We start from the raw sequence: 27,888 nt of genomic DNA, 5'->3' as shown, positions 1-27,888 counted from the left end.
AAATTTAGGTCCCTTCCCCATAGTGAAAGTGATTAACCCAGTGACTGTACAGTTAAATCTTCCCTGCATATTGGGAAAAATTCATCCTGTTTTCCATTGCAGCCTGTTAAAGCCTGCTGTGGGATCTAAATTGAGACCTGAACCTGCTGCTCCCCCAAAACCGATTGTGGTGCAGGGTGAGACTCATTATGAGGTGAAGAAGATTTTGGACTCTAGATTGCAGAGGAGACGTTTGCAATATTTGGTTCATTGGAAGGGATACCCCTTGTCTGAAGCCACGTGGGTGAAGAGTTGGGGTGTTCAGGCAAACACCTTAGTTAGGCAATTTCATGATAAATTCCCTGATAAGCCTAAGGGTCCTCCTGGGGGGGGGAGGTGGTTAATATGCTAATTGTGTTAACCCCTGACTCCAGTCTTGTCTCAGGATGAGTTCCTTTCCTGAGGGGGGGAAGCCTGTCAGGTTTGGAAGAATATTTTCTTTTTTGCTTCTTAACTGCCACATATTTTAGCTGGGGAAGTTGGGAGGGGGTTGTTGTTGGAGTGGTAGAAAGTTAGTCATAACAACATTCCGTATTCAAGGACTTTTGCCTGCGTCTGATGAGAGACTGCCTGAAGATTGTATCCGGTGGAGTGTGAAGAGTTGATTGGACAATGTGATGAACTTGTGGGTGTGGGGCAGGGCTGTGAACTGCTAGTTGGGTGGGGAAAACCTAGAAGCTTTCAGATTCGGGTTTTCCCAGATGTGCCAACATGAAATCTCTAATAAATTGGAACTTTGAGGAACCTCAGGCCTCAGAGCTTTATTTCATTGGGGGTGTTCCTTGGAACCCTGACATAAACAGGAAGCTCGCTATGGGATGGAAGAAATATTCAGAGTATACACAAGCTACACAAGAAGAAATAAACTCCCTAGGGAGGTGCATGTGAGATTCTCAAAGAGGGCAATGAGAGTGGGAATACTTCAAAGAGCAAGAGATGCACCAGTGAAATATAAAGGAAGAGAAATAGTAGCTTTGAAACAGATACCCAGAAGAGTAAGAGATATAAGGAGACAATACCATTTTTTGATGAGACAATTGATCAAACATGAGGTAAATTTTAGATGGCTAATACCTGAAGGAATATTGGTGACTTGGAAGGAAAAAAGACATAGACTTGACAGTGGAGAGTGTACAACGATTTTACGAGTACTTTATAGAACAGGAAGGAGAAAAGAAAAGGGAGCAAGTAGAGAAATTGGAAGTGTCAAAAGAAGAAACACACAACAAGAAGGAATTGGAACAGAGGAAAAGAGAGAAGGGAAAGAGAAGGAGCAAGACAGAAAGAATGAAGAGAAATAAGATCAACTAGGACAACAAAACCTATTTATAAGTAAACAATGGAAGAAGAAACAAAATTACTATCAATCAATATAAATGGACTAAACTCACCAATGAAAAGAAAAAGAATTTTTAATAAATTAGAGAAATTAAACTTAAATTTAATTCGCTTGCAAGAAGTGCATATTAAAAAGCAAGATAGTAAGACATTAGAGTACCCCAAGATTGGGAAACTATATTCCTCATTAGCTCAGCAAAAGAAAAGAGGGGTGGCGCTATATATTAAAGAAACAATAAAGGCTAGACAAATCTTTGCAGATGAAGAGGGGAGAATACTGATGATGGAGATAACAATAAACCAAAAACAAATACTGTTGATTGGGATGTATGCACCTAATAACAAGCAAGAAGTGTTTTATAGGAAACTACACAAGAAGATAATTGAATTGGAATATGAAAATATTTGTTTGGTAGGAGATTTTAATGCAATTGTTGATATAGAACTTAATTATAAGAGTAGTAAAATAGGTTAAAAAACGAGGAAAACACTTCCCAAAACCTTCTTCAAAATGACAGAGGAATTAGGAATGCAAGATATATGGAGAGAGACACACCCTAAGGAGAAGCAATATTCGTTTTATTCCAATATGCATAAATCTTGGTCCAGAATAGATATGGTGTAGATGACATCAGAATTGAAAGCATGTGTACAAGAGGTAGAAATAGAACCCAATGTTTGGGCAGACCATAACCCAATGATAATTGTGTGGAAAGGACAAAAAAGAAAATGGAGATGGACATTAAACCAAGCAATATTGCAAGAAAAAGAATTTATACAAAAAATGGAAAAAGAATTGGACTTTTTCTTTAAAGAGAATAGAAAGTAAGAGACCTCTCTACAAATTGTATGGGATACTGTTAAAGCATATACGCGGGGATTAGCAATAACATATATGGGAAAGAAGCAAAAGGAAGAAACAAAATATGTCAAGGCTAGAAGAACATAAAAGATAGGAATCAGAATTACAGAGAGAACCACAAAAAAAGGAATAGATATAATAAAACACAAAATGTACTTATTAGAAGACGAACTGGTATATAAAATTAAAAGTGCAAAACAAAACTTTTTTGAAAATGCAAATAAGCCTGGAAGATGGCTGGCATACAAATTGAAAAAAGAGAGAGAAAAAAAGTTGATACATCGACTAACCGATGAGGAAGGGATTCTTCATTACCAGAATGAGGAGAAAAAAGCTTTCATAAAAGAATATTATAAGAAACTGTATGACAAAGAAGAAACCTAGGAAAATAGAATACAACAATATTTGGAACAATCTGACCTCCTCAAGGTACCAGATATAGTTAGAGATATGTTGAATGAAAGGATAACTACAATGGAAGTGACAGAAACGATTAAGAGAGAAAAAAGCAATAAAACCCCGGGTCCTGATGGGCTACCGGCAGAATTTTACAAACAATTAGAAGGGGTGGTAAGCCCAGTGATGGTGGAAGTCTATGATGAAGTACTATATGTCAACTGCATATAAGGAAAAATTGTATAAAATGTTTTATAGATGGCACTTTGCACTGGCAAGACTGGCAAAAATGTTTAAAGATAGATCGGATAAATGTTGGAAGTGTAATCAAACATCTGGTTCATATTATCACATGTGGTAGACATGCCCAAGAGCGAGAAAATATTGGACAAAAATACACACATGGCTAGAAAAAATGATAAAACTACATATAGATCTAAAACCAGAGATATTTTTGCTGGGTATTCTACCAGAAAAATATGATAAAAAGACTGCGTATTTGATTTTGCATATATTAACGGCAGCCAGAATTGTATTTGTGCAACAATGAAAAAGTGATGAGACCCCATCTGAGGAAAATGTAATTAAAAAAATATTAGATTGTGCAGAAATTGATAGATTAACACTTGCTATTAAGGATAAAGAAGAAACTGAATATTTTTTGATACGGGATACATTTTATCAATGGTTAGATAATAAAAACAGAAGTTAGAAAAGAAGAGATATAAAGGGAGGAAATGGGACAGAGGAGAGTCGTTAAAAAGACGATGTTAAATGTTAAGTATTAAGGTTATTATATCATGTTATTATATTAATATGAGGGTGATGACTAAATATAATGAAGATGTATAAATGATTATCAAAATATAATTGTACCCAAAATACACAGAGTTTGATGAAAATTGAGTGTTATATAAATAAAACAATTAAAACATGGGGGGGGAGTGAAAACCTTAATATCACTCTACTGAAAGCAAGTGAAGAGGATACCAAAACGTTAAGGCAGAAGGAAGAAAAAATTGAATTGAACCTAAACTTCAAGAAAACTAATGACAACAGTTGAAAATAGTGATATCAAGATAAAAAGTTAAATCAGTCCAGGACTTCATACCAAGTACAGAATAGTAAGTACTATAATTTTTCCTATTACTATCTATGGCTGTTAAAGTTGGACAATTCAAAAAGCAGTTAAAAGAAATCTTGACTCCTTTGAGTTATAGGTTTGGAAATAGCTACTAAGGATACCTTGGAGAGTAAAAGTAACAAATGTCATGGCTGCAAATCAGCTTGCTTAGCAACTCCCACTCACAGCCAGACATGTAGCAACAGGAGGGATGCAGGGAGGTAATGGGTGGTGGTGGTGGTGGTTAAAGGAATACCAAGAATGCTAGCTCAAAGCCTGGGACAATGCCAGCCTCCCAAGTTTGTTTGCTGGGGATGTCTGCCAGAACGAAGAGTCTGTTCCAGGGGTGGGTTCTAAATTTTTTTACTACTGGTTCTGTGGGCGTGGCTTATTTTGTGGGTGTGGCTTGGAGGTCATGTGACTAGGTGGGCATGGCTAGCTGGTCAGAGTCATTTCTGGAAGGTCCTCGCACTTACGACCAGTCCTCGCACTTACGACCCGACTCATTTGTTTGCTTTTAACACTGATCAGCTGGACTTCCGGTGGCTCCGCAGACGACGAGGACGGTCTCCATAGACCGCCAGCCACCCGATCTGTTAAAACCGCCCTGACAGCGCTAAACAGCTGTCCGGCGGTTTGAAAAAACTCTCCTTCGGGCAAAGAAGGAGAGGAGAGTCGGAGGGGGTGGGTAGAGCTCCCCGAAAGTCACTGGATTAATTCCAGGGACTCGGAGGGTGAGAGCTCCTCAGTTCACCCCTCCCATCGCTCCGGATCGCTGGTGCCTCTGTTATTCAGAGCAAGACGTCTGCGTCCAATTCTGCCGGCAAACAGTGAGTTTTAATGATTTCTAACAAGGCAGACAGAGCGGAAGCAAGAGTGCAAGCTTTTTAAGAGAAACAGAACTTAACTCCGTGAATACATTGTTGCAAACGGAGCTCTCTTGAGCTGGAGGCTGGAGAGGAAGCCTTTGTTATGGGTGGAAGGGAAAGTGAAAGTTAAAGGGAAACTGCTTGTTAAGAGCCCTCTGCCTGAAGAGAAAATTGCTGGGGATTGAGCATAGCTTGAAGAGAGGATTGTTTATTTTGGAAAAACTTTGAAATATACTTTGTAAGACTGTTTATAAGATTTTGTGGCTGTAAAAGGAAAAAACTCTTTTTTTAAAAAAATGGCTGCTAAACAACTAAAGCCACCAACTTCTAAAGGGGGAGGAGGTTCCCCTGTAGTGACTCAAAAACAACAACTTCCGGCTGATACACAGTCACAAGACCTTAAAGAATTTATAATGGGTGCCCTGAACAATCAGACAGAAATGATGAAAGAATTTTCAGAGGAGCTAAAGAAACTTACAAGTGTGGTGGAGGAAAAACATGATGAAATAAGAGATGACATTGTTTATGCAGTTTCAGGATTGGCTACTCACATGTTAAAGATTGAGGAGAGAGTACGGGAAATTGATGATGCCAACTTGGAGCTTGCAACTAAACTAGGAGAGGTTATGATACAGACAGAGAAAGTGGATGACGAAATGGTTATGTTACAATACAGATCAATGGAATTTGCCCTGAGGTTGAGAGGTTTGAAAGAAAAGAGTGGTGAAAATTTAAAAGATGTTTGTTCCAATGCTTTAGCAGAGCTGATCTCAGAAAGGCCAGAAGATGTGGCAATTCAAATGGACAAAATTTACAGGGTCAATTCCTGGCTGGCAAAACAAAAGCAGCTACCAAGAGATGTGGTGATTTATTTTACAACAAGGAGACTTAGAAATGACATTTTGCAAGCGTCTTACAGAAACAAGACTAAAGTGGAGGGACAAGAGTTGGTGGTCCTGAAAGAGCTTCCTCCTAAAATGTTAAGAGACAGAAAGCAGTTTAGTTTTTTGGTGAATGAGCTAAGAAATCAGCAACTCCAGTACAGATGGGATGTCCCATTTGGGATAATAGTGACATACGCTGGGCAAAGACATTGTTTAAACACAGTTGGAAAGGCAAAAGATTTTTATGCCAATGTTTTAAAGGCTGGAAGGCCACCCTCACCAGGGGGTGCTAGAAAGCAATTGGAAATCACACAACAAGAGAAAGATGGAGGGCAACCACAAACCTATGCTCAAGTACTAGCTGGAGGAGCCATTCTGGAAGAAGATCCACTATTGAGTGGGGGTCCACCACCAACCCTTGAGTCATTAACGATGATACAGCTGCCAAAAGATCAACGATTGACAAGAGCTACTTACAAACAACATCTGACACAACAGCCTCAAGATCCAACCCAACAAGCCCAAAAAACACAAGCAGTGGGAGGAGCTAGGCCGAAGTCTAAAATGGCGGAGGAGGTTCAGCTGATGCTCTCAAAGCTTGGAACGCCTAGAGATGGCAAATAAATTTTTATCTTGGAATGTTAACGGTTTAAATTCTCCACAAAAAAGAAAGAAAATATTTCACTATTTGAAGCAATTTCAGAACGATGTTATTTGTTTGCAAGAAACACATATTAAATTCTCAGATCAAAAGTACTTGATAAATTCGAAATTAGGTACACATTTTGTGGCATCAGCACCAGAAAAGAAAAATGGCCTAGTTATATACGTTAAAAGAGGCTTAGTGGCCAATTTAATTGAGGCTGACACTCAAGGTAGATATATTGCAATTGAATTAACAACACAGAATGGGAAGCTGCTTGTAATTGGAGTATACGCACCTAATCAACAACAAGATAAATTTTACAAACTTTTACATACCAAAATATTACAATGGGACTATAGATCTTTACTTTTAATGGGTGATTGGAATGGGGTATTAAATACCCAGAAAGATAAAAAAAGTCTTTCCAAGATTTCCATGCGTGCTAAGTTGCCTAAATCTTTTTTTGATATCTTGGAGGATATGGAGCTCAGAGACATTTGGAGAGAAAGGAACGTATTGGAGAGCGATTTTACTTTTTTTTCAGATAGGCATCAATCTTTTTCTAGGATTGATTTTATATTAATTACAAATGATCTTTTTTCTAGGGTGAAGAGTACGAAGATATGTCCAAGAACTTTAACTGATCACAGCCCGGTTTGGGTGGAACTAGAGCAGGAAAGAGGGGAAAGGAGGTCTTGGAGGTTAAATGAGAATTTATTTAGATATGAAGATAATTTGTGTGATCTTAAAAAACAAATGAAAGAATTTTTTATTAACAATATGAATAAAGGAACTTCGATTGAGATGGTATGGGATGCGTGTAAGGCATATATGAGAGGAACATTAATTTTTTTGAATAATAAATATAGATTAAAACAACAAAATAGACGGAAAGAGATAGAGGAGGAAATTAAAAAGAAAGAACAATTGCTTATAATTAACCCGGGAGATAAAAAGGCAAAAGATATGATTAATATTTTAAGAGAGCAATTTAATATGCTAATGGCTGGGCAAGTAGCAACCAGCATACAATATGCCAGATATAACACATTTTGTAATGCTAATAAACCTGGGAGATGGTTGGCTTACACGATGAGGAAAAAACAGAAATCACGTGTTATAGACAAGATAGAATTTAGAGGTAAAGAGATTTATCAACAGAATTTAATAAAAAAGGCTTTTTTGGAGTTTTATACAAAGTTATATGCTAAAGATGCAATTCAAGATGCTGATATTGATAGATATTTAAAGATGGAGATTCCTGAATTAACGCTGGAACAGAGAGAGAGATTGAATCAGCCAATAACTTCCGAGGAAATTGTTGGGGCAATTAAACAATTAAAAATAGGTAAGGCTCCGGGAACAGATGGACTAACAGCTGTTTATTATAAACATTTACAATCTGAAATGTTAGAACCACTAAAAATTTTATTTAATAAAATACAAGTAGGAGGAGGAGTACCACCTTCTTGGAAAACAGCCTTTGTTTCACTAATTCCAAAGGAGGACCAAAATTCCATTAAACCTGAGAATTTCAGGCCAATTTCACTTCTGAATACTGATTATAAGATTTTTGCTAAAATATTAGCTAATAGATTAATGCCAGTTATGCAACAAATAATTCACAATGATCAATCAGGGTTTATAAAAGGGAGACAAATGAGATATAATGTTAGACAAATTGTAAACTTACTGGAATATTTGGAAAAAAATAATCAAGTCCCTGCAGCGTTTATATTTTTGGATGCAGAGAAGGCATTTGATCGTTTGAACTGGCAATTTTTGTTCAAAATAATAGAGAAAATGCACTTTGGGGAATATTTTACACAATCAATTAGAGCAATATACCAGCAGCAAACAGCACAAATCATAGTTAATGGAGGTTTAACAGAGGCTTTTAAAATTGAGAAAGGAACAAGGCAGGGGTGTCCTCTGTCCCCACTATTATTTATTTTGACTTTAGAGGTACTATTGAACAAGATACGTGATTCAGAAAAATTGAAGGGTATTGTAATTAGACAACAAGATTATAGATTAAGAGCATTTGCAGATGACTTGGTTATTACTTTATCCCAACCTATAGAGTCGGCTCCATATATATTGGATATAATTGATCAATACGGGAAAGTATCAGGATTTAAAGTTAATTCACATAAGACAAAGATGATAGTTAAAAATATGACTATACTTGAAAGAGATAAACTAGCAAGATTAACAGATTTTGAAATAGTTAAAAAGGTTAAATATCTAGGGGTATACATAGCAGCTTCAAATACAAAATTATACAAAAACAATTATGAGGTACTTTGGCAGAAGGTACAGAAGGATATGGAAAATTGGAAAAAATTACAGTTGTCTTTATTGGGAAGAATTGCAGCAATTAAAATGAATGTTTTACCTAGATTTTTATTTCTGTTCCAAATGATACCTGTGCTTAAGAAAGATGAAAATCTGAGAGAATGGCAGAAAGGTGTTAATACTTTTATTTGGGCTGGGAAAAAACCCAGAATAAAAATGAAAATTATACAAGATACACGTGAAAGAGGGGGTCTTAGTTTTTTTTTTTTAATAAAAAAAAGTTTTTATTTTCTGATCAAACAAGTATACAATATAAACAATCATTCAAACTATCATCAAGAAAAAGAAAAAAAAAATCAATCCTTGATAAACTCAATCTTCAACCCCTCCTCACCACCCCCCACCCCCGACTTCCCAGAACAGAAAACAGGGCATAGATTTCACCAAGCATTCGCTAAAATAAACTAGCTAACTGCAAGATTTAATAACTCCCAAAACCCCTTAACTCCCCTTTTACAATTTCATCAACCTCCCTTTTTATAAACCAAAGTAGCGTATAATCCAATAACTCTAAGAGTTTTAAAGCCATTAACAAATATTAAACATTCAAACCTTAAAAATTCTCTTAATATATCAGTAGAGTATTCAATTCATTTGCAAAAACATTTTTCCCCCTCCTACTTTTCTCAAAGTTCAGATATTTTAAAATCTCATTATTCCTCCCTCCAACTTTTAGAATTTTAAAAGATAATCATCAACATAATTAACCATTAATACATAAACTAGAAAGCCAAAAAGGATTAATCTTACATTCAACCATTAATGCATCATATTTAAAAATCAATATTTAACTTTATGCTTTTTCCCCCTCAGTAGTTATAACACCTAAAACATAATCATTTTTAACCATGAGTAAAACAACTACAAAGCCAAAAGAAAAGAAAATATTAAACATTCAAACCTTAAAAATTCTCTTAATATATCAATAAAGTATTCAATTCATTTGCAAAAACATTTTTCCCCCTCCTACTTTTCTCAAAGTTCAGATATTTTAAAATCTCATTATTCCTCCCTCCAACTTTTAGAATTTTAAAAGATAATCATCAACATAATTAACCATTAATACATAAACTAGAAAACCAAAAAGGATTAATACATTCAGCCATTAATGAACTTTATGCTTTTTCCCCCTCAGTAGTTATAACACCTAAAACATAATCATTTTTAACCATGAGTAGAACAACTGCAAAGCCAAAAGAAAAAGTTAATCTTCCATTCTTGCTTTCTTTTTATATTTTTTCCAGTCTTTCTGCATCCCTCCTACTTCTATTTTGAGGAGATTTTTCATTTTAATTTGAGGTTGATGTAACTGCAAAGATTGTTCCCTTTTTAAGAAAATTTCCTCTGATTTAGAGCCCCCAAACCGCCTCTTCTTGCTTATATAAATCAGTTCATTCCTTCGTCTGTAGGACCAAAGTTTGTCAAGAGTTTGTGAAAAAAAGTTCAGTTGTTTCTTTTCTATTAAATGTATAAATGCCACTGAGAAATCTCCTTCATCTTCTGAAACTTCGAAAGTCTGGTCATTTACTACTTTTTTCCAAACCAAGTCATAATTTTGAAAGATTCTATCAATTTTTTTAAAAAGAGCAGAGAATAAGCTCGAAAATTCTTGAGAAGATTCTTCCACCTTCTCTGCTGCAATCAGAATATCTCCTGAATTGTCATCATGCTCCGTATTTGTTTTTGTCTCCTCAGTCATTTCTGTTGTTATCCCTTTAAGAATTGCTATTTGATTACTTATAGCTGCAGTATGATTATTCATGGCTTCTTTTATAAATTCTGTAAATTCTGCATCAAAATCCTTATAGCTCTGTAAATCAGCCATTTCTGACACCTCCAAATAGCTTCCAGCACTTTCTGGATCTTCTTTCTTAGAAGCCATTTTATTTTAAAAAGATTTTCTTTCTTCCCACAACCATAAAATCATAAAGTCAGAGCCATCCTTTTGAGCAGCTTTCAGCAATTTCTTTATAAATCACCAAACGAAATAATCTTTTCCCAAACAGCTCTTCAAAATCTATTCCAGCAACTTAAAGCCAGTCTCTGAGCACGAGTCTATTAGCGAAGACTTTCCTTTCTAACTTTCAGTTTTAAAATCGCAACAAAGAAACGCCATCTTTACTCCGCTCAGAAAATCCAATTAGAAACATTGTATCCCCGGAGTTAAGTATTATACTTGCAAAAAGCTTGTCCTCCTGCTTCTGTTCCACCTGCTTTTTTGAAATCATTTAATCTTCTGTTTGACAGCAGAAATTGGACGGAACGCCTAGCTCTGTAAAAAAAAAACAGAGTCCCCCCGGATCCGGAGCTTCAGTGGGCTGAACGGGGAGCTCTCACCCTCCTAACCCCTGGAATTAATCCAGGGGTTTTCGGGGAGCTCTACCCTCACCCACCTGCTCTCCTCCCCTTCTTTTCCCGAAGGGGAGATTTTCAAGCCGTTTGACAGCTGATTAGCGCTGTCAGAACGGCTCAACGGAATCACGGGGGCGGCAGTCTAAAAAGACCGTCAATGGCGCTGCGGAGCCAACCCGGAAGTCCAAAGAGGGGGTCTTAAAATGCCTAATTTAAGATTATATTATGAAGCAGCGGTTTTATCACAAATCAGTGATTGGTTTAATTTAACTGAGGGGAGAATTTTGAATTTAGAAGGTTATGATTTGTTATATGGATGGCATGCCTATTTGTTATATGATAAAAAAGTGGATAAAGTATTTAAGGTTCATATATTAAGAAATGCTTTGTTAAGGGTTTGGAAAAAATATCAATATAAGTTAAATTATAAGATACCTTTATGGGCAAATCCTAGACATGCAATAGAAAATATAAGTATAGAACAAAAACAGGAGGTGATTACCTATAAAGAGCTTCTTATTATGGAAAGGGGGGTAATGTATTTGAAATCTTTAGATATATTGAGAGAAGAAGGTATAATTTATACATGGTTTCAGTACGGTCAACTTCAAGCTAGATGGAAGGAAGATCAAAAAACTGGCTTTGTGCAAAATGAGGAGAATTTGGTAAAACAAATTAGAGATCAAAAACAAATGCATATTAAAAGGTTGTATAATGCTTTATTGGAAATAGATTCTGAGACGGAATTGGTTAAAGACTGTATGATTAAATGGGCACAAAATTTTCAAGAGCCAGTAATGATGGAAACTTGGGAAAAGATTTGGATTAGAAATGTGAAATTTACACAAGCACAAAATTTAAGAGAAAATTTTTATAAAATGTTTTATAGATGGCATTTAGATCCTAAAAAATTATCATGTATGTATTCTAATGTGCAAGCTAAATGTTGGAGATGTGACTGTGATGATGCAACTTATTATCATATATGGTGGACTTGTAGAAAAATCAAAGCATTTTGGATAAAGATTTGGTGGGTAATGCAGAATATTCTTAAAAAGAGACTGAAATTTACTCCACAGTTGTTCTTACTGGGTATAACTACGGACTGTACAGTTGCAGAGACTAAATTGATTTTGAACTTGATAACAGCAGCAAGATTGTTGGTAGCACAATACTGGAAGAAGGACTTTTTGCCTACTATTGATGACTGGATATTGAAAGTAACTAATTTAGCTGAAATGGCTAAAATTTCAGCATATCTGAAGGATCACACACAAGAAAGGTACATACAGGACTGGAGAAGATGGATTGATTATATACAAAATAAGTATCAGACCAAAAAATATCAAATAGCTTATGAATGATTTCTTTTATTTGTATAAGCGTTATATAAGTGATATTAGAAGTATTATGTTTAAGAAATGGGATTTTATATATGGGGGGTTAAGAATTTTTTTTATAGGGGTGTTAGTTTAATGATTGGTTATGCAATTTAGCTTATTGTTAAAGGTCAATAGAAATACCTTGTGTTCTGCTCTGGGAAGTCGGGGAGGGGGAGGGGGGGTTGGGTGGGGGGGTTGTGGGGAAAATGTGTTTGTTTTAAAACTTTTTCAATAAAAAAAAAAAAACACTGATCAGCTGTAGGACAGCCCTTTGAAGCCCCGCAGCAAGAGTTTAAACAGTTTTTTTCCCTCTAGTCATCAGCTGGGACTCAGGAGGCAGCAATAGATTGGAGGTGGGACCAAATAAAAGGTAAGAATAACGTGGGTGGGTGGGGGGGGTGGGAGGGCAGAGGGGGGGAGAACCGGTTCGGTGACGTCATATCGTCACCGCTACCGGCTCGGCCGAACCGGACCAAACCAAACCGGGAGGAACCCACCACTGGTCTGTTCCCCAAACAAAAAGGAACACAAGTGATTGGACAGTGAATAACAACTATGGGCAGGCCAAGGGAGAAAGGGAAAGTTAATTATGCTTTTTGCACACGAAAATATCAGAACTGGCTTCGCTTTTCTTCTGTAAGCTGCAGTAAAGTGTACTCTTGGTTAAACAATGGCCCAGGAGACCTTCTTTGCTAGCTAAATGAATGGGACAGTTGACAGACAAGATTTTAGACACCAAGACAGAAATATTTTGTTTGTATCCCACCATTATTATTTTACAAATAACTCAAGGTGGCGAACATATCCAACACACCTTCTTCCTATTTTCCGCACAACAACCCTGTGAGGTGGGTTGGGCTGGAGAGTGTGTGACTGGCCCAAAGTCACCCAGCTGGCTTTCATGGCTAAGGTGGAACTTAAACTCGCAATCTCCTGCTTTCTAGCCTGGTGCCTTAACCACTACACCAAACTGGTTCTCCAGTGAAATAACACTGGAAGCCAAGATTATCAAACTAAGGCTCTTAGTTTGGTCATGCTATGCAACCAAATTCCTTAAAAAATAAATAATGCTAGAAATGGAAATAATGGAGAGAGTTCATCTATAAAGTCTGTAAAAGTTAGATGTAACTAAAATATAAAGACAGGCAGATTTGGAAAATGTATGTTGGCTGATGCAACCTGAAACTTCATGTGTCATAGTATGTCCTTAAAAATAAATGTATCAATTAAAAAATGTTACTGTCAAACAGAGGTCCTTTGTTCTTAATTGATGCATTGTTAATTCATTTGAGCATTCATCTGGCAGCAGTATTCATTAAATTGGACATAAAAAAGATCTTGTGTGATGCTAGAGAGGAGGTTTGGGCCTGCCAGATTTGAAACTGTATTTTGCAACCTCTTGCCTTGTTTTGTTAAAAGAATGGGTAATGTTAAGGAATGAATGGTTACTAAAACTAGAAGGCTACGACTTGAGATTTGGATGGCATGGATCCCTATGGTATGATAAAGTTAATGCTGATTTTAGAAACCATTTCATTAGGTGAGCTATTTTGAGAATTTGAAATATGAGATTATGCCCCAAAATACTTTTATGGCTTTCCCCCCATGAAACATATTATAGAAACAAATGAGGGTGAGTCAAAATTGGTTAAGGTATGCAGATTTATTGGATTATTCCACAGATGATATTAAATTAAAATTCAGAGAACACCAGGCATCATAAGTCTTCAATTGTCAATAGTTTTTGTATTTGCAACTCACATAGATTAAAAGCTGATTAAGAAACTGTATGATAAAACTGTATTTATTTATTTATTTATTTATTTATTTAGTCGCATTTCTATGCCGCCCAACTCCCAAGGGATTCCATTTGAAATGGAACTGTGTACAAACAATGAACACTAGTTAAAAATTGTATGATAAACTGGGCAATTTTTAAAAACCTAACATACCAATCGATCAATGGGAAAATATGTGGATAAAGGCACTGAAATTTACCTTACACTCTAACCTCAAGGATAATTTCTATAAAATGATGTATAGATGGTATTTATCCCCAGATAAATTGGCTAAAACGTATAAAGGATCCCCAAATAGTTGCTGGAAATGTACGTCTCAAATAGGAACCTTTTATCACCTCTGGTGGATTTGTAAAAGGGCTAAAGAATATTAGATGGTAATTAGCAATGTTAATTTAAAAAATTGAAAATTAATGTACAATTTAGACAGGAAACTTATTTATGGATAAAACAGTGGAGAATCATACGGTGTCTTATTGTTATATATGATAACAGCAGCATGATTTTTATACACACAGCATTGGAAAGCTCCTATGATACCCACAATAGAGGAATGGTTAATAAAGATGACAGAACTGGCAATGATGGCCAAGTTAATGGCCCTCATGCGAGAAAAATCACTGAAGAAATTCATCTATAATTGGAAGCCCTTTGTGTACTTTTTGCAGGAGACAAACAAAAATCAAAGTTTGACATATGGATGTGATGATTGTTAAAACTTAAAAAGGGGTAAAGTTTTTTTCAATTTCCCCTTTTCTTTTTGAGGGAAAATGTACATTTTATTATAGGCTTAAACTAGGAGTCAAAAGTAAGTGTTCTGTATCCTTGGAAGAAGTCAGAAGTCATTCTTTGTATATACAGTATTTGTGTTTTTCTTTCCTTTTCTTTATACTTTTTCACACTTCTATCCCTATTCGATTTTTACTTTTTATCGTTCCTTTTGATTGTTAGTTTATGTTGTTTTTTATGTGTATACTTTGTAAAATGCAATAAAATTATTTGAAACCAAGACAACAATATCACTGGAAGCCAAGATTATCAAGCTAAGGCTCTCTTTGTTTTTAATTAATGCACCGTTAATTCACTTGGCCAATCATCTGGCAGCAGTTTTCATTAAATAGGACCCAATATTTGGTTTAGGGGGTTAATAATATAAAATCCCTGAACCTGATTATCTGAAACATGTCAAGATTTATCCTATTAGAAGATGTAACAAAAAAAAATTTCCAATTCTGCCATAAAATAAAAATATTGGCGGTTCTGAAAGGGAAAAAACATTTTAACTTCAATTTGGCATGTGTCACCTTTTAATAAATGTTTTTACTTTTTTGCATATCTCTTGTACTATATTTAAAATGGCAACTTGCAAAACCAGAGCTAAGTCTAGAAGATCATCTATGGACCATCCATTAGCAAAGGAGAAAGAGGAGATGTTCTTCACTCCTAGTTTTATTAAATCAATGCTAGATGAACTAGGAACTAAACTTATCCAATCCTTAGATGATAAATTGGATACTAAATTCTCAAACTTTGAAAAATGATTGAAAAAATTCGAGAGGATGGATAGTTTTGCAAAACAAATAACTGAAGAGATGAATCAAATGGAAATAAAACTAAGGACAGATTAGAAATTTTGGAGAATAAATCAACGATTATGGGCACAGAGGTTGAGAGCTCTAGATAGCTTGTCACTGTTGGAATTCCATCAAAATGAGTATTGTTTAAGTCTTAGAGCTATCCCACATTTTACCATATGTGGTGGTCTTGTAAGTATCCTAAATCATATTGGCTAAATATAATAATAACAATACAGAATTTTTAAAATACAAATACTAATGAAATTTGAAGCCCTTTTTCTAGGTTTTATGGACAAATCAGTAGAAAAACCAGTTTGGGATGTTATTTCTCTACATGGTGACTGCTGTGAGGTATGTTTATTATTATTATTAGTTTGATTTATATGCCACCCTTCTCCGGAGACTCAGGGCGGTTTACAATGCTTTTAAGCAATAGCCTTCATACTTTTGTATATACCTGCTTAGTAGGGCTTTTGGCCTCCCCTAAGCGGTGTTCTATTTTATACAAAGTCAGCTTATTGCCCCCACAAACCGGGTCCTCATTTTACCTACCTTGGAAGGATGGAAGGCTGAGTCAACCTTGAGCCTGGTGAGAATTGAACTCAGTAATTGCAGGCAGCTGGCAGCTAAATACTACTTTAACAGTAGTTTAGTCCACTGCACCACCAGGCTCCTAGCTAAAGCATTGGAAGGAAAAGGGGACACCGACTGTTGAAGAGTGGACTTTAAAATTGACTGAACTGGAAAAATTAACTCCGCTGAGTAGACAATGGATTAGATAAGTTTATAAGAGACTGAAAGCCATTTGTGGACTTTCTGTATGTAAAATACAATAACAGATGGTTAACAGAGGACTCTGAAGATTAGTTTTATCTTCTGTTGACATACATACACATCTCTCTCTCTCTGTCTCTCTCTCTCCACATGACCACGGAGACGTCTTCGGACAGCACTAGCTCTTCGGCTTTGAAATGGAGATGAGCACTGCCCCCTAGAGTCGGGAACAACTAGCACATATGTGCAAGGGGAACCTTTACCTTATATATATATATATATATATATATATATATATATATATATATATATATATATATATATATATGTCTTTTTCTTTTTCGTAGGCTTTTATGTGCATATTCTTTCTAGCCAGGTTTTACCTACGTAAACTAAGTTGTTTTGCAGCTCTGGTTGTGTGAAATCTCATTCACAAGCTTCAGGGCTTTTTTTCTGTTGACAAACTGCAACTCTGTGTTGCTCTCTGGGAGACTCAGATAGCTATTTCTGCCTTATAAGGCTTCGTCGGTGAGCCACACCCACTTCTCGGATATTCCCCCTGTAAAGGTATAATGTGTCTTTTTCTTTTTCGTAGGCTTTTATGTGCATATTCTTTCTAGCCAGGTTTTACCTACGTAAACTAAGTTGTTTTGCAGCTCTGGTTGTGTGAAATCTCATTCACAAGCTTCAGGGCTTTTTTTCTGTTGACAAACTGCAACTCTGTGTTGCTCTCTGGGAGACTCAGATAGCTATTTCTGCCTTATAAGGCTTCGTCGGTGAGCCACACCCACTTCTCGGATATTCCCCCTGTAAAGGTATAATGTGTCTTTTTCTTTTTCGTAGGCTTTTATGTGCATATTCTTTCTAGCCAGGTTTTACCTACGTAAACTAAGTTGTTTTGCAGCTCTGGTTGTGTGAAATCTCATTCACAAGCTTCAGGGCTTTTTTTCTGTTGACAAACTGCAACTCTGTGTTGCTCTCTGGGAGACTCAGATAGCTATTTCTGCCTTATAAGGCTTCGTCGGTGAGCCACACCCACTTCTCGGATATTCCCCCTGTAAAGGTATAATGTGTCTTTTTCTTTTTCGTAGGCTTTTATGTGCATATTCTTTCTAGCCAGGTTTTACCTACGTAAACTAAGTTGTTTTGCAGCTCTGGTTGTGTGAAATCTCATTCACAAGCTTCAGGGCTTTTTTTCTGTTGACAAACTGCAACTCTGTGTTGCTCTCTGGGAGACTCAGATAGCTATTTCTGCCTTATAAGGCTTCGTCGCTGAGCCACACCCACTTCTCGGATATTCCCCCTGTAAAGGTATAATGTGTCTTTTTCTTTTTCGTAGGCTTTTATGTGCCTACGAAAAAGAAAAAGACACATTATACCTTTACAGGGGGAATATCCGAGAAGTGGGTGTGGCTCAGCGACGAAGCCTTATAAGGCAGAAATAGCTATCTGAGTCTCCCAGAGAGCAACACAGAGTTGCAGTTTGTCAACAGAAAAAAAGCCCTGAAGCTTGTGAATGAGATTTCACACAACCAGAGCTGCAAAACAACTTAGTTTACGTAGGTAAAACCTGGCTAGAAAGAATATGCACATAAAAGCCTACGAAAAAGAAAAAGACACATTATACCTTTACAGGGGGAATATCCGAGAAGTGGGTGTGGCTCACCGACGAAGCCTTATAAGGCAGAAATAGCTATCTGAGTCTCCCAGAGAGCAACACAGAGTTGCAGTTTGTCAACAGAAAAAAAGCCCTGAAGCTTGTGAATGAGATTTCACACAACCAGAGCTGCAAAACAACTTAGTTTACGTAGGTAAAACCTGGCTAGAAAGAATATGCACATAAAAGCCTACGAAAAAGAAAAAGACACATTATACCTTTACAGGGGGAATATCCGAGAAGTGGGTGTGGCTCACCGACGAAGCCTTATAAGGCAGAAATAGCTATCTGAGTCTCCCAGAGAGCAACACAGAGTTGCAGTTTGTCAACAGAAAAAAAGCCCTGAAGCTTGTGAATGAGATTTCACACAACCAGAGCTGCAAAACAACTTAGTTTACGTAGGTAAAACCTGGCTAGAAAGAATATGCACATAAAAGCCTACGAAAAAGAAAAAGACACATTATACCTTTACAGGGGGAATATCCGAGAAGTGGGTGTGGCTCACCGACGAAGCCTTATAAGGCAGAAATAGCTATCTGAGTCTCCCAGAGAGCAACACAGAGTTGCAGTTTGTCAACAGAAAAAAAGCCCTGAAGCTTGTGAATGAGATTTCACACAACCAGAGCTGCAAAACAACTTAGTTTACGTAGGTAAAACCTGGCTAGAAAGAATATGCATATATATATATATATATATATATATATATATATATATATATATATATGGCAAACAGATGTTGAGTCAATTGAATTGATTTCCACATCAGCTACATCTTTTTATGTAACATAGTATTTTTATTAAATATAGATGGGAAAGTTTACAATTACTTGTCGACCCATTATGTAAGGGGAGGAGAACACATCAGATATTTTTTATATATTTTTCAGCATTCAACCAGGGTGGACTTTTTATGTTTAATGTCAGTGTGAATTTATTTGACATATTTGTCATTTGTTATTTTTTCTTTTTGTACATTTTTTTTTAAATTGTTATTATTAGTGTCTGGTGGTTGTTAGTTTGTTTGTTCTTCTTTTTTCTTTATTTTATATTTTAACTTGGGAAATAAAATAAAAAATTGTAAAAAAAATACTTAAGCCATCCCAGAGGACACAGATGAAAGCATCCAGGAAAAGGTGACCCATGCCCTAGCTGATTTCCTTGATTGGCAAGTAGATTTCCAAAAAGAGATTGACAAAATATATAGAATTAACTCTCATTACACAATAAGAAAGGTTCCAAGAGATGTGTTAGTGATTTTTAAGGAAAGTAACAAGAGAACAAATCCTCCAATGTCACTTCAAATCCAATTTGAAAATCTACAATGCAGATTTAATTATTTTGAAAGAAATTCCTATTTGAAACCTACGTAAAAGAAAAGATTACTCTTTCCTGACTGAAATATCAAAACAAAAAAACCATCTCATTCCATTGGGAAAAGTTAGAAGGCATAGAATTTACACTCCAACAAACAAGATTTAGACTAAATACTGTGCAAAATATTTTTTCATCTCATACAAAGCATATTGATCCCCACCCTATATTACCAGTGCCAAACATGGACACTTGCAATAAAGCATAAGTGAAAGTTAGTCACCACGGAAATGAGTCGTTTGAGGAAAGCTGCTGGAGAGACCAGACGGGATAAGGCCAGGATGACGGCGTCGGCGCCGCAGCGGTGGCAGCGGTGCGGCACCCTCGTCGGGATCCTCGCCAACCCAACCCGCCCTGGACATGTGCTATAGGGGCGGAAGGGGGGGCGAGGTGAGGATGAGGAGGCTGGCGGCGGCAATGCTGGCGGCGTGGAAATGGCGGCTGCCGGGACAAGGAAGGAGTCGCCGGAGTCGGTGCGTGGGAGCGTTGGAGATGTTGGTAGCAGCTGCTCGCTTGTTACATTGGACCTCCTGGGAGATCGTGGGGCGTTATTTGGCCCCTTGGTCGTCCCAGAGACCTCCATGAGGACTTATGGAGGCTGGGCGAGGTGAGCAGTATGGCCATAAGGAAGATCTGGGAGGTGCTGGGGAGAGCTGGACCATGACTGAGGGGTTTTCCCCTGTGGCGTTTTGTTGCCTCCGCTCTCCTTTTACCTCCCATTTTCCTGAAGCCTGCTAAGGCTCTTTGAGGGACTAAGCCTATTGGCGATGCCGTACTGCTCGTGCTTGCTGGACAATTATCTCCTGGTCTAGGTGTCATCTTGACTTCCCTGGAGTTATGGCTGTTATGATCTCCGCAGTCTGAGCCTGTTTCAGTCTATGAGGACTGACCTGATCCCATTTTTTCCCTCTATTGAATGGAGGTTTATATCTGGGGATAGAAGTCTTGGTGGAGTGGGTCTACAGCTGCTGTCTCAATTCCGGCTTTTTGGATGATCGAGGCTGACCAGCTGCCGTGAGAGGGGGGCTGGGTCACCCCCTGCCAGATCGAAACAGCATTTTACTCCCGCCATTGTCGTGAGAGGGCAATGAGGTCCCATGTGTTCCAATGGAGCTCTATTGAAGTCCGGCATTTCACTCCTTCTGACTGTGATAACATCAAAACTGCCCCCTGGTTATTGGCCATGGGTCATTACCTCCCCTTGATGTTCAGATGTATTCGGTGAACGAACTCCGTGCTCTGCGAGATTCCCCCCTCTCGCAGGTTTGGCCCTCCTCGTTATCGAGGGCCTATCTTGATGACGGGCTTTGGAGCCCCGAGAGATGGCATGCAGCAAAGAAGAGTTTGAGGGGTTTTTTAAGTGGGTTTTTAACAAAAATTTTAAGGGGTTCAGGGGGGATTAGGGTGGGTTTGGGGGGAAATCCAGGTCCATTGTTAATAAAGCCCCCCTCATTCACGATCTCATTCAGGAGGGGGAAGCGGACCTAGTGGGCATTACGGAGACCTGGTTGGGCCAGGAGGGGGGAGTTCCCCTCATGGATATGTGCCCACCAGGCTTCCGTGCATTCCATCAGGGGATATAGTCATCGAACCCTTGTCATGGTCTGACCACTCACTCCTTCAACTAGACTTTCTAACCGCTACACCCCGCCGCAGGGAGGCGGAACCGACTAGGTGGTTCCGCCCCAGGCGCCTGATGGATCCTGATAGGTTCCAGATGGAGCTTGGGCCAATCCCTGAGACTCTGGCTCATGACTCGGCTGAAGACCTGGTGGCCGCCTGGGATCGTGCGGCCGCCGGGGCCTTGGACTGAGTCGTGCCTTTGCGGCCTCTGACCCGGCACCAAACTCAACTAGCTCCTTGCTTCTCCGAGGAGCTGAGGGAGATGAAGCGCCGGAAAAGACGCCTGGAGAGCAGTTGGAGGACCAGCCGTTCCGAATCTGACCGAACACTGGTGAGGTCTCATATTAAGACCTACCTAGTGGCGATAAAAGCGGCAAAATCTAGCTATTTTTCCACTCTTATTGCATCATCAGATAATCGCCCAGCCGCCCTGTTTAGGGTGACCCGCTCCCTCCTCCATCTGGGAGCGCGGGATGACCCCTTGCAAGGTCGAGCTGAGGATTTTGTGCAGTATCTGCATGATAAAATCACTCAGATTCAGGAAGGGCTGGCCACTGACTGGGTATGTCCGGACGGGATGATTGAGGCAGGTCTTGAGAGCGTTATCTGGGAGGAGTTCGATCCTGTGGCTCTCAAGGACGTGGACAGGATTCTGGGACAGCTGAATGCGACCACATGTTTATTGGACCTGTGTCCCTCCTGGTTGGTGCTGGCTTCCCGGGAGGTTACACGAGGCTGGCTCCAGAAGATTATTAACGCTTCCTTGAGGGAGGGTGTCCTGCCGGCTGCCTTGAAAGAGGCGGTGGTGAGGCCCCTCCTCAAGAAGCCCTCTCTGGATCCAGCTATTTTGGCTAACTATCGTCCAGTCTCCAACCTTCGCTTTATTGCGAAGGTTGTTGAGAGTGTGGTGGCGCGGCAGCTGCCACAGTACCTGGATGAAGCTGTCTATCTAGATCCGCTCCAGTCCGGCTTCCGGCCTGGGCACAGCACGGAAACAGCATTGGTCGCGTTGGTGGATGATCTCTGGAGGGCTCGGGATAGGGGTTGCTCCTCTATCCTGGTCCTATTAGATCTCTCAGCGGCTTTTGATACCATCGACCATGGTATCATGTTGTGCCGATTGGAGGGGTGGGGGGTGGGGGGCACCATTTTGCGGTGGTTCTCCTCCTACCTCTCTGATCGGTCGCAATCTGTGTTGACAGGGGGGCAGCGGTCGACCACGAGGCACCTTGGGTCGGTCCTCTCACCCCTTCTGTTCAACATTTATGTAAAGCCGTTGGGTGAGATCATCCGTGGCTTTGGGGTGGAGTTCCATCAGTACGCTGATGACACCCAGCTGTACATCTCCACCCCGGGCCACCCCAACGATGCCCTTGAAGTGATGTCCCAGTGCCTGGAGGCCATGCGGACCTGGATGGGTAGAAACAGGCTCCAACTCAACCCTTCCAAGACCGAGTGGCTGTGGCTTCCGGCGTCCCGATATAGCCAGCTGGTGCCATCGCTGGTTATTGGGGGCGAATCACTGGCCCCCATGGAGAGGGCTCGCAACTTGGGCGTCCTCCTGGATGCACGGCTGTCTTTAGAAGAGCATATGACGGCCGTGGCCAGGGGGGCTTTTTATCAGGTTCGCCTGATACGCCAGTTGCGTCCCTTTCTAGATTGGGACTCCCTACGCACGGTCACTCAGGCACTCGTCACCTCCCACCTGGACTACTGCAATGCTCTCTACATGGGGCTCCCCCTGGGGTGCACCCGGAGGCTCCAGCTGGTCCAGAATGCGGCCGCGCAGGGGATTATGGGAGCGACGGGGCGCTCCCATGTGACACCTCTCCTGTGCGAGCTGCACTGGCTCCTGGTGGTCTTCCAGGTGCGCTTCAAGGTGTTGGTGACCACCTTTAAAGCGCTCCATGGCTTAGGGCCGGGGTATTTACGAGACCGCCTTCTGCCACCAATAGCCTCCCACCGGCCAGTACGCTCGCACAGAGAGGGCCTCCTCAGGGTGCCGTCCACCAGACAGTGTCGGCTGGCAACCCCCAGAGGGAGAGCCTTCTCTGTGGCAGCGCCTGCCCTCTGGAACAACCTCCCCCCAGAGATACGTACAATTCCAGACCTCCGGACTTTTCGTCGGGCCCTGAAAACTTATTTATTTCATCTAGCCGGGCTGGCTTGATCCCATAGCTTTGGTTAATTTTAATTGATTTTAATTGGGTGTTTTAAATTGCGGCCAAAAATATTTAATTATTTTTAAACTGTTTTTAAATTTTGTGTGTTCTGTTTTATTCTGGCTGTTCACTGCCCTGAGTCCTGCAGGAGAAGGGCGGTATACAAATTAAAACAAATAAAACAAATAAATAAAATAAAAAATGAGATCATAAGAGAAAGAACTGGAATAGAACCAATCTTAAAACTACATACAAAGACAGCAAGTTAAGTGGTCTGCTCACCTGGAAAGAATGTCTTGGGATTCTATACCATACAAGGCATATACAAAAAGAGAAGGCCAAAGAACATGAGGCAGACCCAAAAGAAGTCACACTACAACAGCATCAAATAAACAATGGTTGAGGCCACCAGAAGTGCAAGAACCAGAACTTTGTATCTCCTGCAACACCCAAAGTGGTAAAAGAGGAAATTAAGAAGAAGACTGGAAAAGGCCAGATAATTTCTAGGGAAATACAAAAGTGAATTACAAGAGACTGTTGTGGTCCGCTGGCGGCCTGCCAGACAGTGAGGAGGTTGAGGAGGAACATAGGCCAGTCCCGGAGTCTGGGGAAGGCTCGGACGAGGGCTCTGCGTCGGAGGCAGAGAGGGGGCCAGGGCCATCTGGGAGTTATGTGCTGCCTCAGGAGTCTCCAGAGTCGGACATCAGCGAGGAAGAGGAACAGGGGGAGCCTGTTCCCAGTGCGTGCATGAGCAGAGCTGCCAGAAGGCAAGAACAGTTAAGACAAAAGGGACGACTCGGGAGTAGGGCTTGGAGATGATTGGCTCCTCCCATAAGACATAAAGGAGGAGCAAAGGCACGTGAGCCTTTTCAGGAAGCAACTTTGTTCGTTCTGGTCAGTTTAAATTCTGAAGCTCCGTTTTGACTCTGTGCTCCGTGTGGCCTTGCAAAGCTAATTGCCAATTAGGTATTTGGCAGCGTGTCAAGGGAGATAAAGGTGGGTGCTTATCAGCCTTATCCCGAAGGACTGTGGCAGACTTCTGACGGACTCTTTACAAACTTTTTGTGACTCATTACAGGCTGTGAATGAACATAATTCACAGCCGTTGAAATAAAAAGAGGGTTTTGGGGACTAATTGTATGCTTTTTACTGTCGCAGGAAGCCTAGGTCAGAACAGAGACCCAGAAAGGAAGGGAGGAGAAAATGCCCGCACAAATTGAGAAACAAATATATGACCAGCAAGAAATAAGAAAAAATGATGAGGAGTTGAGGGCTATGGGCATGGACTTTTCAAAAATAGTTCATTAACTATGGAATACAGATGTTTAACCTGGAACATAAATGGAGCCAACTCACCCCAAAAAAGGAAAAAAGTATTTCACTACCTAAAAAATTTAAAACAGTATATAATTTGTCTTCAGGAAACTCACATTAAAAATAAAGATGTAAAATACTTAATCTGCAAAAATTTAGAAGAATTTATCTCAGCAGGATCAAATAAAACCAATGGCATTGTTCTATACATCAACTTCCAATTGAAACCACAATGACAGCCAATCAGGATGATCAAATTCATTTTTTTTTCAGCCAAATATATTAATTCAATTCCTCTCATACTGGTAGCCCATTATACAGTTAACTCTGATGATGGTCCCAGCAACAAAATCTCTCCTGTCAACACAATCTGCATAACCAGGCATCCACTTGGCAGTATTCTTTCCCTTTCCAGTCCTCTTTCAGAATGGAAAAGAAGTTTGAGTCCCAAGTTCTTGAATTTTCTTTCTAGATTGTCAAAGCCAATGGTGATACAACTGTAGTCATTCTTTGCAACCATATTCCCACTTGGATTAGTAGGAAGGAATTTATTATCAATACACTTGTAAATTTTGGTAGTTGTTCTATCACATCCCTGATCAATGTCCTGGCAGGTAGCATACTCTGAAAGCCGATGGGCTCACTTGTTTTAATTACTCCTAACAGTGACCCAACAAACTTTTCTCTTTTTCTTCTTGTGGGCAAAGCTATACACCTCTTATCTTTTCGAGATCCACCATCTTGTCTCCTTCTCCACAGTATCTCTTTTTCTTTCCCTGAAAACCTGGAGCCTGTTTTATCTCTAAATCCTTTAAAGCTGTTTCTTGATTTGAGATGTGCAGAAAATCTTATGCATCTCCTGATTCTGGCTGTCACTTATTTCTTCATTTGGCTGTTCTCCTCATTGAGACCTGCTTCCTCTATCAGAATCTATTGTATTGCTTCTTTTCTTTGATCTAGTAAGACTTAATTCCCTCTTATCAGCTTAATTATCACTGCTCTGGTCTTCTAACATCTTTTTCAAATACTGCTAGGAGTCTGCCCTTGCTGAATATTGGATGGTTTTCAGACACAAATGTGAACATGCCAAATGTAAGCACTGCAGGTCATGATAGCAGAGTCCTGTCCATTCATCTTCACTTCAGTGTATTAAGCCACTAATAGTAGAAAGATTTTATTTCTTCTTGTTCTTTTCTCAAATTCTCCTGCTGTTTGCTAACAGGAAATTTGATTAGAGACTCCCCATCAAACTTTACAGGTAGCTCTTCCTGTTAACTCAGTGAACTTACTCTGTGGAACATAGCTGTCTTACATTCCTCCTACAATCTCTGCTTACTCAGCAGGAAGCAATTATAGTACATAATCACCCACAACAGGCAATCAGCAGCTATTCACCAGATAAACTTTTCAACCCACAGTCTCTCAGAGTATAACAGTACCTTTGGTCACTCTCTTCTCTTCCTGGTGTCTTTCTCCAAACAATTTTTTTTTTTAATTTGATTTATATGCCGCCCTTCTCCGGAGACTCAGGGCGGCTTACAATGTGCTCAGCAATTTCTTTTACTAATCCCATTTGCTTGTTGAGTTGCCCTTGAATACAGGCAGTTCTTGACTTGCTACCACAATTGGGACCAGAATTTCCATTGCTAAGCAAGGCAGTTGTTAAAGTGAGTTGTGCCCAACTTTATGACCATTTTTGCTGGTAAGTGAATCACAGAGTTGTTAAGCAAATCTGGCTTCCCCTATTGACTTTGCTTGTTGGAAGCCAGCTGGGAAGGTCAAAAATGGTGATTCACATTATCCTGGGACACTGCAACTGTCGTAAATACATGCCGGTTGCCATGTGCCCAAATTTTGATTATGTGACTGTAGGGATGCTACAACAGTCGTAACTTTTTTTCAATGCCACTGGAACTTTGAACAATTGCTAAATGAAGGGTTGTAATATCAAGGACTACCTTTATAGTGCTTTCACCCCTTTTTTCAGATGCTCCCTTTCAACCATTTATAATGCAGAAATGGACAGTGATTAATGTTTGGCTCACAAGGAAGAGACATTTCATGTTTTTCAAATAAAAGTATCTGTTGGGAAACTGCCAGCTAGGCTGGAAGGAGTGGTCAAGTGAGGGCCTAGTTTGGAGTCCTTGTGCAGCTGCAAGTGGCATAAGCTTGACCTCCCCCAGGGTCCACAAAGCCTTATCTGGTCATTCCCAGGGGAAGGCACACAGTCTGGTGAGATTCTTGTAACATAGATGGTTGACAATAAAGTTCTGACTTTTGCTATTCACAAGTGGCTCTGCTGGCTTGCTCCTGACAGTATCTAGAAACAAAATTTGTATTTACATTTTTTATAACTATATTTCCCATTTACAAGTTATAAACCTCCTTCTCAATAAAAACTTAAGACACAAGTTAATACAAAATATACCCATTATCCTATACAGGTAGTCCTCGACTTATGACTGCAATTGATCCCACCATTTCTATTGCTAAGTGAGACAATTGTTAAGTGAATTTTGCCCCATTTGATTCTTGAGGAACGTATCTTTTCTTTTATGTACACTGAGAGCATATGCACCAAGACAAATTCCTTGTGTGTCCAATCACACTTGGCCAATAAAAAATTCTATTCTATTCTATTCTATTCTATTCTATTCTATTCTATTCTATTCTATTCTATTCTAGTCTAGTCTAGTCTAGTCTAGTCTAGTCTAGTCTAGTCTAGTCTATTCTATGACCTTTCTTGCCACAGTTGTTAAGTGAATCACTGCAGTTGTTAAGTGAATCTAGTTTCCCCATTGACTTTGCTTGTCAGGTTGCAAAAGGTGATCACATGATCCCGGGACACTCCAACCATCATAAATATGAACTAGCTGCCAAGCATCCAAATTTTGATCACGTGACCATGGGGATGCTGCAATGGTTGTAAGTGTGAAAAAGGGTCATAAGTCACTTTTTCAGTGATGTTGTAACTTCGAACAGACACTAAATGAACTGTTCCAAGTCGAGGACTACCTGTACATACCCTGCAATCAAATACTCAGAAATACTCACTTGTGGTAATTTTCTTTCTTTTCATCCCTCCAGTTTTTATTTAACTGGTGAATTTTTACTGCTACATACCTCTGTTCTGTTAAGTCAAATGCCTGAAAGAGAATGATAGCTAGTAAGTAGGCAAAAACACCACAAAGACTGCCATCTCTAAATAAATTATGAAAAAGATCAGTTATGAATTGTATTTTTGCGTACTTTAATATGTACTATGCTAAAATTTTCTATAGTGTTATTTATTAAATTTCTATGCCACCCATCTTACTGATACAGTGACTCTGACCAGCATATTTTTAATAAAATATACTGCA

At 39.3% G+C, this 27,888-nt stretch overlaps 1 protein-coding gene across 1 annotated transcript in view; it reads right to left on the bottom strand.

The window, feature by feature from the left end:
• LOC139317523 (serine/threonine-protein kinase tousled-like 2) overlaps positions 1–27,645 on the bottom strand; it is a 178,845-nt gene extending 151,200 nt beyond the window's left edge. Inside the window, exon 1 of the mRNA XM_070944597.1 lies at positions 27,581–27,645. The gene's annotated coding sequence lies outside the window, so the exon portion shown is untranslated. The remainder of the gene's footprint in view (positions 1–27,580) is intronic.
• Between the last annotated feature and the right edge of the window lie 243 nt (positions 27,646–27,888).

Source organism: Pituophis catenifer, unplaced genomic scaffold (genome assembly GCF_029215685.1).
Source record: "Pituophis catenifer annectens isolate HBS135680 unplaced genomic scaffold, rPitCat1.0.hap2 SCAF_5, whole genome shotgun sequence".
NCBI classification, from domain to species: domain Eukaryota; kingdom Metazoa; phylum Chordata; class Lepidosauria; order Squamata; family Colubridae; genus Pituophis; species Pituophis catenifer.
The sequence above is the reverse complement of the archived record's forward strand: the minus strand, read 5'-3'. Positions and strand labels throughout refer to the sequence as shown.